This window comes from Leopardus geoffroyi, chromosome E1 (genome assembly GCF_018350155.1).
Source record: "Leopardus geoffroyi isolate Oge1 chromosome E1, O.geoffroyi_Oge1_pat1.0, whole genome shotgun sequence".
Taxonomy (NCBI): Eukaryota; Metazoa; Chordata; class Mammalia; order Carnivora; family Felidae; genus Leopardus; species Leopardus geoffroyi.
In genome coordinates, this window is record NC_059330.1 from 9,188,089 (window position 1) to 9,201,243 (window position 13,155).

General features: G+C 46.1%; 1 long non-coding RNA gene across 1 annotated transcript; it reads right to left on the minus strand.

Annotated features, from left to right (window-relative positions):
* Nucleotides 1-8,186: 8,186 nt before the first annotated feature.
* LOC123603057 lies at nucleotides 8,187-11,434 on the minus strand. Its single transcript, XR_006714712.1, has 2 exons — nucleotides 10,473-11,434; nucleotides 8,187-8,295 (listed from the first exon to the last, which is right to left on the minus strand). It is a non-coding gene; the product is annotated as an uncharacterized LOC123603057 (long non-coding RNA).
* Between the last annotated feature and the right edge of the window lie 1,721 nt (nucleotides 11,435-13,155).

Here is a 13,155-nt window from a genome sequence, read left to right on the forward strand (position 1 = left end):
AGGCCACCACATAACAGCTCTACAGGTTTGAGTAGTGCATTTGACCACGTCGCCATTTGCTCGACACGCTACAATATCCTCTCATTGTCAACGGCAGTGGATTCTCACTCTTAGCTGCACATTGAAACGACCTGGGGAGCTTCTACAATTACCAACGCCCGGGCCCCACGTCGAGGGATATTGACTTACTTCATTTGGGATGGAGAATTATCCATCTGAATTATCAGTATTCAATTCCCCAGGTGGTTCTAATGTCTTAAAGTGCAGCAAGGGCAGAAGCAGGAATTCCAGTGGTTCGGAGGAGAAATGGTGGTTGCAGCAGAGGTGGTAAGAAGTGACCCAACCCAGGATGGATTTTGAAGGTAGAGTCTCTAGAACTTGCTAAGGATTTGGTTTGGGAGTGAGGGGCATCAAGAGTGACTATCTTAGGGGCACTTGAGTGGCTCAGTTGGTAGAGCACGCAGCTCTGGACCTCGGGGTCGTGAGTTTGAGCGCCACGATGGGGGCAGAGGTGACTTTAAAAAAATGAAAAAATAAATTAAAAAAAAAAACCTTCGGAAGAATGACCATCTTTCCAACTGGAATATATGCTCCTAACAAGGGAGAAGGCTCTACTAGACTCATTTCTGTAGCTCCACAGATGGGCCCAGATGAGTTCCAGCACAAACAGTGGGCAGCCTTACAGGAAAGCAACGCTGAGTTGGGGGAATCACTACTTTTATAGCGAATTGTAACCAAACATGCTCTTTGCCTTCCCTGACCCCCCTCCAGCCCCTGCTTTGCCTGTTTGCTTGCTGTGAACACAAGGCTAAGAAATGGCCCAGGTAAAGCACGATTAAGACCTCGCAATCTTGGCATACCCACCAGGAACACCTAGGGAAGTGCAGGGCCCTCGGCACATCGCCTCTCCCGATATTGTCCATTCTAGTGTAGAAAAGGGGAAACCTCCCACCAAGAATTCGGGGGCGGTTAGGTCTTATATGCAGGAAAGACAGAAACTCAAAAGAAGTTGCCTGTTTCAAGACTGCAGAGTAGAGGTCTTTCCCTGAAGAAAAATCTTTGGTCATTCCAAATCTGATCCATACGCAGAGGTTGAAAAGTAATGATCTCACTCCGCGGTACACCGATTAAAAACTACATCTGGGTTATTCATTCATTCATTCATTCATTCATATTTTACACTGGAGTAGAATATACTACATTTAAAATGGTTGGGGAAAAAAAGAATTATTTCCTGACCCATGAAATTCAAATTTCAGTGTTAATAAAGTTTTATTGGAACACAGCCATATTCATTTAAGTATGGTTTTTGCCTGCTTTCCTGCAACAACCTCAAAGTTGTGAAACCCAAAGAGACCGCAAAGCCTAAGATACTTACCGACCTTTTATGAAACAAGTTAGCCAGCTATGCGTCCACACAGTGGAGTGGGGGTTTAGGTCTACTGGCTGAGCCAAACACCAGGCAGATTAAGGAAAGGAGCAAACGCTCATCGGACGTGTGGGAGAGGGGAGAGAGTGTCAGTAAATAAAAGAAGAGCTCTGAGGCGTGAAAGTAAAGGGATACGAAGGCACAACGCCAGGAGTCCGTCCGGTCCCGAGGGACAGAACCCTAGCCCTGAGGAAGCAAGCGGTCAATGCTGCCCTCTGCCGACCACACTACGCCTGTGCGCCTGTAACCCTTCGTCTTAAATCAGAGACACCCGGTAGGTGGGGAACGTGGGTTGAGAGGTCTACCTAAGCGGGTTCCAGGTCTTCCCTTTCTGGAGTTTCCAGTGCTCACGTACTCGTGTTCCAGTCTTTCTTAAGGGAACGTGGGTTCAAGGCTAGCACTCGGTTCCTAACCACCGTGTGTCTCGGGCACCACCGTGTGTCTCGGGCATCCTCTCCGCCCTAACTTCTGTCTCTCACTCAAACAAGACCGCAGGGAGGGTAGCTTCTGGGAAATGAGCCCTCTTTGAAACTCCTTGTGACCCGCACTCCGCATCGGCATCCAACTTCCTCCCGCCTCTAAGAGGCTGCAAGTCCACACCCGTGTGGCGGGGCGAGCCGCCGTCTGGCTGACTGGGAAGTGACAGCCAAAGGACCAAGCTCGCCTCCTGCAGGAGGGGCTCGGGTCTAAAACCCGGCCAAAAGGGGCCCCGGTGCAAGAGCTGCCGCTCCCCGAACTATGACGCCGCAACCCGCAGGACAAACAACTCCGCAGCCCAGAGAAGGCCAGGCAGAAGCCAGGCTCCGGCTTGGAAAGGATTCTGGGACACTGGGCGGGGCCAGGCACGCAAGCGTTCCTGGGAAATGTGGTCCGTAGCCTCCGCGGCGCGTGCGCACCTGCCCCTCTTGGTCGCACCGGCCGTGCGTATCGGAGCGCACCTGCGCGCGCCCTCCGCTGGCGAGGAAGAGAGGCGGCGGTGGGAGCGGAGGTCCGGAGCTGACGGTCCACCAGCCGCTTTGGGCGCGCCCCAGGCCGCCTGCAGCTGAGCTGCTTTAGGAAGCTCAGCCTTCAGGGACCGAGGGACTTGACGCGGTCTCTTCAGGTGTCTGCGTTGGCAGCCATTGTAGCAGCTACCATCGTCTCCTTCCAAGAATGCCGCTGCCTTCTCATTGGCGCCCCCACGCGCCCTGGCTGTACCTGCCCACCAGCTTCAAAGGTCATCCTGTCGCGTTCGATCGATAGCTCGCCGCGGTTCCACCACCGACACACACCGTCCCCTTTATTTGGGAGCACGTCTCAGCATCATATTATTTTACGTATAAACGCTAAAGTTCACATTTCTAAAGATGACCCTTGAAACAGTGACATGCCTGTATTCGTTTAAAACAAAGTCCCGGGGCGCCTGGGTGGCGCAGTCGGTTAAGCGTCCGACTTCATCCAGGTCACGATCTCGCGGTCCGTGAGTTCGAGCCCCGCGTCAGGCTCTGGGCTGATGGCTCAGAGCCTGGAGCCTGTTTCCGATTCTGTGTCTCCCTCTCTCTCTGCCCCTCCCCCGTTCATGCTCTGTCTCTCTCTGTCCCAAAAATAAATAAACGTTGAAAAAAAAAATTTAAAAAAATAAATAAATAAATAAATAAAAAATAAAACAAAGTCCCGGGGTGCCTGGGTGGCTCAGTCGGTAAAGCACGCCACTCTGGATGTCTCGGCCCGGGGTTCAAGCCCCATGTTGGGCATAGAACCTACTCTAATATATAAATAAGTCCTAATGTTGCTAAAAATCAAGTGATTGTTGAGATTCACCTGCCTGATGTAAATTTCTTTGCATTCTTCACAGTTTGAGTCAGGATCCAAATAAGTTCTACACTTTGAAGTTAATTGGTATGTCACTTGAATCTCTTTCTATAACTCCCCCTGACATTTATTTCTTTTAACATATTTCTTGGAAGAACTAGGTCTTTTGTCCTGTCAAGTTTCCTACAATCCAGATTTTGCTAACTGGGACGATATGTTAATGTTCTTCTGCTTTCCTGTGTTTCCTATAAACTGACGGCACGAGAGGCTTGATCCCATTCAAGTTCAATTTTTTGGCAAAAATACTTCATAGGGGACTTGTGTTCTTCTATCGGAAGGCACGTGTCTGGATTTCTCTCTTCGCTGGTATAAGCACCTGCTGATCATTACCTAGATCTGTTAATTTATTAGGAATTGCGAGATAGTTATATTCTATAATCTGTAATTCCTTCCTTTATAAATGGATTGTTCCTATAAAAAGAAACTTCTCATCAACTATTGGGCTACCCTGGGGTACAGTTTGTTCCCTAGGGTGCTCCAAAGGTGACCAATGAGGTTTTTGTTTATTTAGTTGCTGTGTATTAAATGCAGGGTGGTGTCTAAGTAAAAGATCATCTCTTACTTCCCATCAGAATCCAAACTAGGAGAGAACTCCGAATGCCATGAATGTAGGGTGTCTCTCAATGTTTACAAAATCCTATGTGAACATTAGAAAATTTACAGTGGGCAAAACCTTATGAATGCATCACCTGTGAGAAAACCGTCATTTAGAGCATTGAATTTATGCTCTGGTTGAGTGCTCGCACCAGAGAGAGAACTTATAAATGTCACAACTGGGGTGCCTGGGTGGCTCAGTCAGTTGAGCGTCGGACTCTTGATTTCAGCTCAGGTCCTGAACCCAGGGTCGTGAGATCGGGCCCTACATTGGGCTCCACACTGAGCATGGAGCCTGCTTGGGCTTTTCTCTCTCCCTCTGCTGCTCTCCCCCTGCTCTCTCTCTCTCTCTCTCTCTCTCTCTCATTAATTAATTAATTAATTTAATAACCGTGAAAAGCCTTAATCATACCACTTCCTTCATTGCCATCAGAGGAGTCCTTTATGGGAGGAAAACCCTCGAGATGTCCTGAACGTGGGAGAGTTGTCAAAGTAGGTATCTTATTAAGGATCAGATCAGAGATGGTGTGGCCCCTGGAGAAACAGTATGGAGGTTCCTCAAAAAATTAATTAGAAATGCCATAAGGCCCGGGGCGCCTGGGTGGCTCAGTCGGTTAAGCGTCCGACTTCAGCTCAGGTCACGATCTCACAGTCCGTGAGTTCGAGCCCCGCGTCGGGCTCTGGGCTGATGGCTCAGAGCCTGGAGCATGCTTCCGATTCTGTGTCTCCCTCTCTCTCTGCCCCTCCCCCGTTCATGCTGTGTCTCTCTGTGTCTCAAAAATAAATAAATGTTAAAAAAAAAATTAAAAAAAAAAAATGCCATAAGACCCAGTAATTCCACCTTCCACCACTGGGGATTTGGGGAGAGAAAATGAACGCAGTAATCTAAAAAGGTCTATGCACCCCTACGTGTATTGCAGCATTACTTACAGTAGCCAAGATAGGGAAGCGCCCACTGATAAAGGAATGGACGAAAATGTGGTGCGTAAACACAACGGAATAGTACGCAACCGTAAAAAAGACTGAAATCTTGCCCTTCGCAACAACACAAATGGACTTAGAATCACTTGTGCGAAGGGAAATAAGTCTGACAGCGAAAGACGAATACCATGTGATTTCACTTAGCTGTGAAATCCACAAAACAAAACAAAGGAGCGAACAAACCAAAGCAGAAACAGACCCATAAATGCAGAGGGCAAACTGGTGGTTGCCAGAGGAGGGTGGGCAAAATGGGCGAAGGGGAGAGGCCGTTCCAGGCTTCCAGTTCCCCACCCCACCACACCAGCCCCCCACACACTCACGCTCTGTTCATAGCTGCCTCCCTCTTCCTTCTCAGCTGCCCGTCTCTTATCATAGATTTTTGTCTCCAGAAATATTTGGAGAACGGTGCCAAAAGGAAATACACTCCATCTTCCTCTTCAGTTTTGCTAATACTGGCCAGTGTACCAGACAGACCTTGACCAAACGGCTTTGACCCCTTCGTGGGATCGCTCTTACTGAACTGCATTTGGCATCACGCCCTGGGTAGGCGTCCAGGCCGGCAGGAAGCAGCGGTCATGGAGAAGGACTGTCATTTTTTATTGAAACGATGTCGTTAGATGTGCTGTTTATTGGTGTCTTCTTTAAGAGTCCCCAAAGAGACATTTCTGGTAAGCTTAGATCAGGAAAAGCTGTCCTCCTGAACAAATGGTAGGTTTCTAACTTACAGACCCCAGGCATCTTCTGACTGCCGACTCACCGAATACTCCAGTAAATAAAATCTTTTTTTTTTTTTTTTTAAAGGTGCCTTGTTTGTTTTTTTTTTTTTTTAATTTTTTTTTTCAACGTTTATTTATTTTTGGGACAGAGAGAGACAGAGCATGAACGGGGGAGGGGCAGAGAGAGAGGGAGACACAGAATCGGAAACAGGCTCCAGGCTCTGAGCCATCAGCCCAGAGCCTGACGCGGGGCTCGAACTCACGGACCGCGAGATCGTGACCTGGCTGAAGTCGGACGCTTAACCGACTGCGCCACCCAGGCGCCCCAGTAAATAAAATCTTTTTAAGGAAATAGCCAGAATACGTGATGTTCACGTTCCTGCCGACTAATGTCATCAAGTTAATGGGCTGCAATTGATCTTAGAATAAGATTATTCTCTGTCGCCGATCCTGAAACCTTCCAGAGACTTGAACTGGGATGGAGAAAATTGTTTGGTTTGAAGCATTTCCATTTATAAGAGAGATTGATGCTTCCAAGTAGATGAGGAGGAGGCTTTATTTTTAGGAAATTTTTGCCCCTACTTTTCCTTCTCTCACCTACTCATATGATTTCAAGGATTGTTGCTTTTAGTTAATGGACAAGAAATTAAAGGTGATGAGGAGGTAAATGATAAATGTAGAAATTCTGCTGGTGGTAAGGCAGAGAAATTTCTCAGATAAAGAAAGGAAATAAATCTCAGGGACCATGAGGGCCCAGAGATTTTACTCCAGGTATTGAAATGTTCATTGGCTGATCTACTTTGTATCGATAACGATTAATTAATGTGTAAACACTGGCATGAACACCTAAGCCCACTTTGACCTCAGGAAAGTTGTACTGGAGACAAAGCCCATGAAGTATGTGCAAAAGCCTTCAGCCAAGATTCGTATCTTACTGCATATCTGAAGATTAATTCATATCCATTGCTTATCATCATGTAATATGTGGTGGAAAGAACTTCTGAGATGGTATTGAATGGCACCTGGCTGGCTCAGTCGATGGAGCATGGGACTCTTAGTCTCAAGGTTGTGAGTGCAAACCCCACGTTGGGTGTCGAGATTCCTTACACATAAAATCTTTTTTAAAAAATAAACTAAAGTGGTATTGAATGTAAGAAATCCCCAAAGATCTTCCTCCTCTATGGTATGCTCCCAGGTAAAGTTGAATAAATCAGAGGGAAAAGGGCTATTTTGTAATGTACCTTTGTGAAAATCCAAACTTCCCATAAAATCAGAAATGCATTATAATATTAACAATCTTAAACTTAAAAATAAAATAACCTTTTAGTGCAAAAAGATATATACACATATTAATCTATAACCACGTTTCTAACATTAGATCATTTCCCAATCTGATTACTAAAACTTTTTATTCCATTGAAGAAATAAATAGCCTTTAATGTTATGGTAAGTTTTGAAGTTGTGTTTGGCCCAAAATACAGTAGTCATTTTTTGTAAAGATTTTTTAAAGGTAATTTCTACCCACAAAGTTGGGCTTGAACTTATGACCCAGAGATCAAGAGTTGTACATTCCTCAGCTGAGCCAGTCAGATGCCCCAATAGTCATTTAAAATTTTTTAAAGTTTTTTAAGTTTATTTATTTATTTTGAGACAGAGACAGAGAGAGAGAGAGAGAGAGAGAGAGAGAGAAAACACACAATCGGGGGAGGGGCAGAGAGAAGGAGAGACAGAATCCCAAGCAGGCTCCACACCATCAGTACAGAGCCCGGTGCGGGGCTTGAACTCATGAACTTCGAGATCATGACCTGAGCGGAGATCAAGAGTTGGCCGCTTAACCTTAACCCACTGCACCCCACAGGTGCCAGCCCCATAGTTATTTTAAATTCTCATGTATTTCCTCTTTGTTCTCCATCAAGCCAGTCATGATTTTTTTTAAGTTTATTTATTTATTTTGAGAGAGAGAGAGAGAGAGACAGTGTGAGTGGGGGAGGGGCAGAGAAAGAGAGAGAGAATCCCAAGCAGGCTCCACACTGTTAGTGCAGAGTCTAATTTTGGGCTCGAACTCCTAAACTGTGAGATCATGACCTGAGCCAAAGTCAGATGCCTAACTGACTGAGCCACCCAGGTTCCCCTAGTCATTTTTTTTTTTTTTTTAAGTAAACCTGGGACTCAAACTCAAGACCCTGAAATCAAGAGTCGCGTGCTTTACAGACTAAGGCAGCCAGGCACCCCGATTTTTTTTTTTTCAACGTTTATTTATTTTTGGGACAGAGAGAGACAGAGCATGAACGGGGGAGGGGCAGAGAGAGAGGGAGACACAGAATCGGAAACAGGCTCCAGGCTCTGAGCCATCAGCCCAGAGCCCGACGCGGGGCTCGAACTCACGGACCGCGAGATCGTGACCTGGCTGAAGTCGGATGCTTAACCGACTGCGCCACCCAGGCGCCCCAACCCCGATTTTTTTTAATGGGGGCTCAAAATCTAGGAAGTTTATAAAGAATTCCTAGATCACCATTCAGAACTTTTTTGGGGATGTCCATTAAAGTTCTATAATCACTCTTTCATTCTAGTGTCTGAAACTCCTAGATTATATCATATAAATTGTTCACGAAATCATCTTTTTGGGTGCAATCAAAATGTTAAATAAGAGATTAATTTACAACTAATTGATCATAGCCAGTTACAGATTTCTTTGTTCCTTCTCCACTGCTTCACTTGACTAACCTTGGGGGGAAAAAAAGAGAAAAAAGAAGAGATTAATGGAAAATTCTGGAATTGCTTAACATTTCAATATTTTAAATACAGTCAGTTCTTCTTTTTCTTTAATGTTTATTTATTTTTGAGAGAGAGACAGAGCACAAGCAGGGGAAGGGCAGAGAGAGAGAGAGAGAGAGAGACAGAATCAGAAGCAGCCTCCAGGTTCTGAGCTGTCAGCACAGAGCCAAAACGGGGCTCCAACTCCAAGATCATAACCTGAGCTAGAGTTGGATGCTTAACAGACCAAGCCACCCAGGTGCCCCAGTCAGCTCTTCCATACTTGTTTTGAAAGCACAGATTCGTTCCACCACAATTGCTACATAGGGCAACATTTGAGTTTGAGTATGTGTGATTTCAGGGCGCCTGGATGGCCAGTTAAGCATCCAGCTTTGGCTCAGGTCATGATCTCACAGCTTCTGAGCTCAGCCCCATGTCAGACTCTGTGCTGACAGCTCAGAGCCTGGAGCCTGCTTCGGATTCTGTGTCTCCCTCTCTCTCTCTGCCCCTCTGTCACTCATATTCTGTCTCTCTCTCTCTCTCTCTCAAAAAGAAATAAACATTAAAAGTGAACACTAATGAACAGGGATCTGAAGACGGAATCATGTGCAGAGATTGGTAAAATCCAGATAATGTGAGTTATGTTGACTTTTCCCAGAAGGGAGATGCAATTAATCGCCTTGTCTATTTTATTTCTCTTTGTCTCTCTTTCAATTCACTGCTCCTCTCTGTCTGCCCAAGTGTCAAGTTTACCCCATCTACAGACTAATTTCTAAAACTTCAGTGACTTTTTCTTTCCACGACTGGAAGATTTCAGTTTGTTTCTTTTTACCATCGCCTGTTCCTACTTTGTTTCTGATGGCTTTTTATTTTTTTAAGACTTTTAAATTTTTTTATTATTTTTTTTAATGTTTATTCAATTTTTTGAGAGACAAAGAGAGACAAACAGAGTGTGAGCAGGGGAGGGGCAAAGAGAGAGGGGAAAACACAGAACCTAAAGCAGTCTCCAGGCTCCGAGCCATCAGCACAGAACCCTATGCGGGGCTTGAACCCACAAACCGTGAGATCATGTCCTGAGACAAAGTCAGACGCTGAACCGACTGAGCCAACAGGTGCCCCAACTTTTTAAAAAGATTTTATTATTTAGGGGCGCCTGGGTGGCTCAGTCGGTTGAGTGTCTGACTTCAGCTCAGGTCATGATCTCACGGTTCGTGAGTTCAAGCCCTGCATGGGGCTCTCTGCCTTCTGCTCAGAGCCTGCTTTAGATCCTCTGTCTGCCCCCCTCCCCTCCCCTGCTCACTCTCTCTTTCTCTCTCTCTCTCAAAAATAAATGAACATTTAAAAAAATAAAATTTTATGATTCAGTGATCTCTACACCCATCGTGGTGCTTGAACCCACAACCCTGAGATCAAGAGTCGCACGCTCCATCGACTGAGCCAGCCAGGCACTCCTCTGATATCTTTTTAAATAATTTCTTGCTCTAGTTTAAAACAGAAGTCATTCCTTTTTGTATCTCCCTGAGAATGCCCCATACATTTATTTTGAAGTCATTATCAGTCTGTTCCAGAGGGTGAACTTGGAGTGGATTCAGATTCCAATTTTTTATTCTCTTGGAAAGTTCTCTCTCTCTCTCTCTCTCTCTCTCTCTCTTTCTCTCTCTTATTCTGGGCTCACATCTCCACCCATCTAGTCTTTATGCAGTTGCTTCCACCTGCCCCCTGGCCAAGCCATAGTCTTACAATGACGTTTCAGGACTCCCCTGTCCCCTCGCGGTCTTCACGTTATGCAAAATCAGGTAATATGCCAACTGGTGACTGTGTTCTGAGGCCATCTCTGACTTCCTACCTCCCCAGTCTTGTGGCTTATAAATGCCACCTCTCCAGGTGGCGGTCGGCCAGGGTTGTTTCTTTTTTTCCCCACTTCCTTTCATGACCTAGTCTGCCCCTCACTTCCAGCAGTGAGCCTGGCGTGAAGGCTCAACATTTTTAGTTCTCTCCAATCATTCCCACTGACTTCCGACCCCCCCCCCCCCAAAAAAAAAACAGCAAACCCGGGGCTGCGGTGTGCTCTCTGCTTTACATTTCCGCCCTTGCAATATTTCACCTCTTCCCCGCTTGATCTTTTCTATCCTCCAGCATCGTCTTACCTTTGAGTATATCCAGGCATTTGGGGTTTTCTGTTTCAATAGTTTATGTGTCGCTGCTGTATGTTTGGAGCAGAGAAGGTCCATCAAAGCATGAGCTCCTGATCTTATCCCTTCCCTCTCTTCTCTGCCCTGGGTTTTCGTGTCTAGTGGCTACAATGCAGGGGAAGTTTGGGGTCTATTGACGGGATGACGTATCTAGGCGTGCCTTGACAACCCATCACTTACCAGCTAGTTTAATGAACTGCCAGATCTTTGACGAGATACATAGGGAAGGCTTCTCACGGTTAGATTATCTCTGAGATTCTGTAAGATGTTAGATTATGCGCCAACTCTCTATCTCACGCCCGGAACCACGAAGAGACCTTGGATAATGAAATTGGAGTGATCTCAACCGGATTTAAATGATCTCCCATATTCGGTCATTACTTCAGAGGAGTGCATAGCAACCACGTTCTTCTTGAGTGGTTTTGTAATCACGAAACTTGATTATGAGTTTATGAGGTCATCGCGTCCTGGGATATAGAACCCGGAGAAACATGTTACAGCGTCGCTGCAGAAGATCCGAGCCTGTGATGGACTGGGTTGAAGCTAGTCACAGACAGCTGACCTTGGTGACCACCTACAAGTAGGATGCCGCTTATTCAGGAAGTTCTTTTCCCCCCAACCTAAGGCGGGGCCCTTCACCCACCAGAGCGAGGTAGCCTGCCGCCCTTCCGGAGAAAAGCCAATATGGCACAGGACTCCAAAGCATGGATTTGGGGACCTGGTTGGCTTTATGAAACTGGCCAATTACCTTCATTTTCTTATCTCTTGAGAAAGGAATATCATTGTTCTCCCTCCTAGGATTATCATGAGCATTCAGTGAAATCGTGTATGTAAAATGCTGTCCTGGAACAGTATGTCTGTTTCTTTAAAAAACTAATCAACGCAGGGGCGCCTGGGTGGCTCCGTCAGTTAAGCATCCGACTCTTGATTTCAGCTCAGATCACGATCTCCTACTTCTTGAGACTGAGCCCCACATGGGGTTCCACGGCGTGCGGCCTGCTTAAGATTCTCTCTCTCCCTCTCCCTCTCCCTCTCCCTCTGCCCCTCCCCTGCTCACTCGCATGCCCTCTCTCTCAAAAAATAAAAATAAAAATAAACACAGAATTATAATAGCACACGCAGAATTACCATATGATCCAGCAATTCCACATCTGGGTATATGCCCAATAAAATCAAAAGCAGAGACTCGAACAGCTATGTGTATACTCATGTTTACAGCAGCATTGCTCATAATGGCCAAAAAGCGGAGGCAACCCGGGCGTCCCTTGATGTATGAATGGATAAACAAAATGCACTATATCCACACAATACAATATTATTCAGCCTTGAAAAGGAAGGAAACTTCTGACACACAATACCACACGGATGAACCTTGAGGACGTTATGCTCGGTGGAAATGAGCCAGTCACAAAGAGACAAATAGTGTATGATTCCACTTGTGGGAGGTGCCTAGAATATGGGTCTGTCAGATTCATAGAGACAAACAGAAGAAAGGTGGCTGCCAGAAGCTGAGAGGGGAGAGGCATGGGGAGTGACTAAGATGAGGGGCACTTGGATGGCTCAGTTGGTTAAGCGTCCGACTTCAGCTCAGGTCATGATCTCACCGTTCATGGGTTCGAGCCCCGCGTGGGGGTCTGTGCTGATAGCGTGAAGCCTGCTTGGGATTCTTTGTCTCCCTCTCTCTCTGCACCTCTCTTTCTCTCCAAAATAAGGAAATATTTTTTTAAACTTTTTTTTTAAATGTTTTATTTATTTTTGACAGAGAGAGAGAGAGACAGAGCATGAGCAGGGGAGGGGGCAGAGAGAGAGAGGGAGACACAGAATCGGAAGCAGGCTCCAGGCTCCCAGCTGTCAGCACAGAGCCCGACGCGAGGCTCGAACTCGCAAACCGCGAGATCGTGACCTGAGCCGCAGTTGGACGCTCAACCGACTGAGCCACCCAGGCGCCCCGTAAATATTTTTTTAAAAAGAAAAAAAATAGGGGCGCCTGGGTGGCGCAGTCGGTTAAGCGTCCGACTTCAGCCAGGTCACGATCTCGCGGTCCGTGAGTTCGAGCCCCGCGTCGGGCTCTGGGCTGATGGCTCAGAGCCTGGAGCCTGTTTCCGATTCTGTGTCTCCCTCTCTCTCTGCCCCTCCCCCGTTCATGCTCTGTCTCTCTCTGTCCCAAAAATAAAAATAAACGTGGGAAAAAAAAATTAAAAAAAAAAATCATAAAAAGAAAAAAATAAATAAAATGATGAAGACGAAAATAAATTAAGTAAATAAAATGATTAAGATGGTGAATTTTATGTTATGTGTATTTCGCCACAATTGAAAAAAGGAAAGAGCCACATGACAGAAATTTCCGTTCATTGCTCTGCTCAATAAACTTCTATTACACAAACATTCTCCAGATCCTCTGTTAGGCACTGTGGCTCCCAAGAGGACTTAGACACTGGCCCTGACCTCAGAGGAGAGGCGAGGCAGACATCTAAACAATGTGTGAAATAAAGTGCAGACGGGTCTGGGTCATAAAGTCCTATCAATGACATGAGGGACCCAGGGGAGCGAGTGGCCATTTCTTCTTGAGAAGCCACCGTGAAAGTCAGGAGAGCTTTCTAGAAAGCAGAACATGTGGCCTGAATCCTGAAACCTGCAG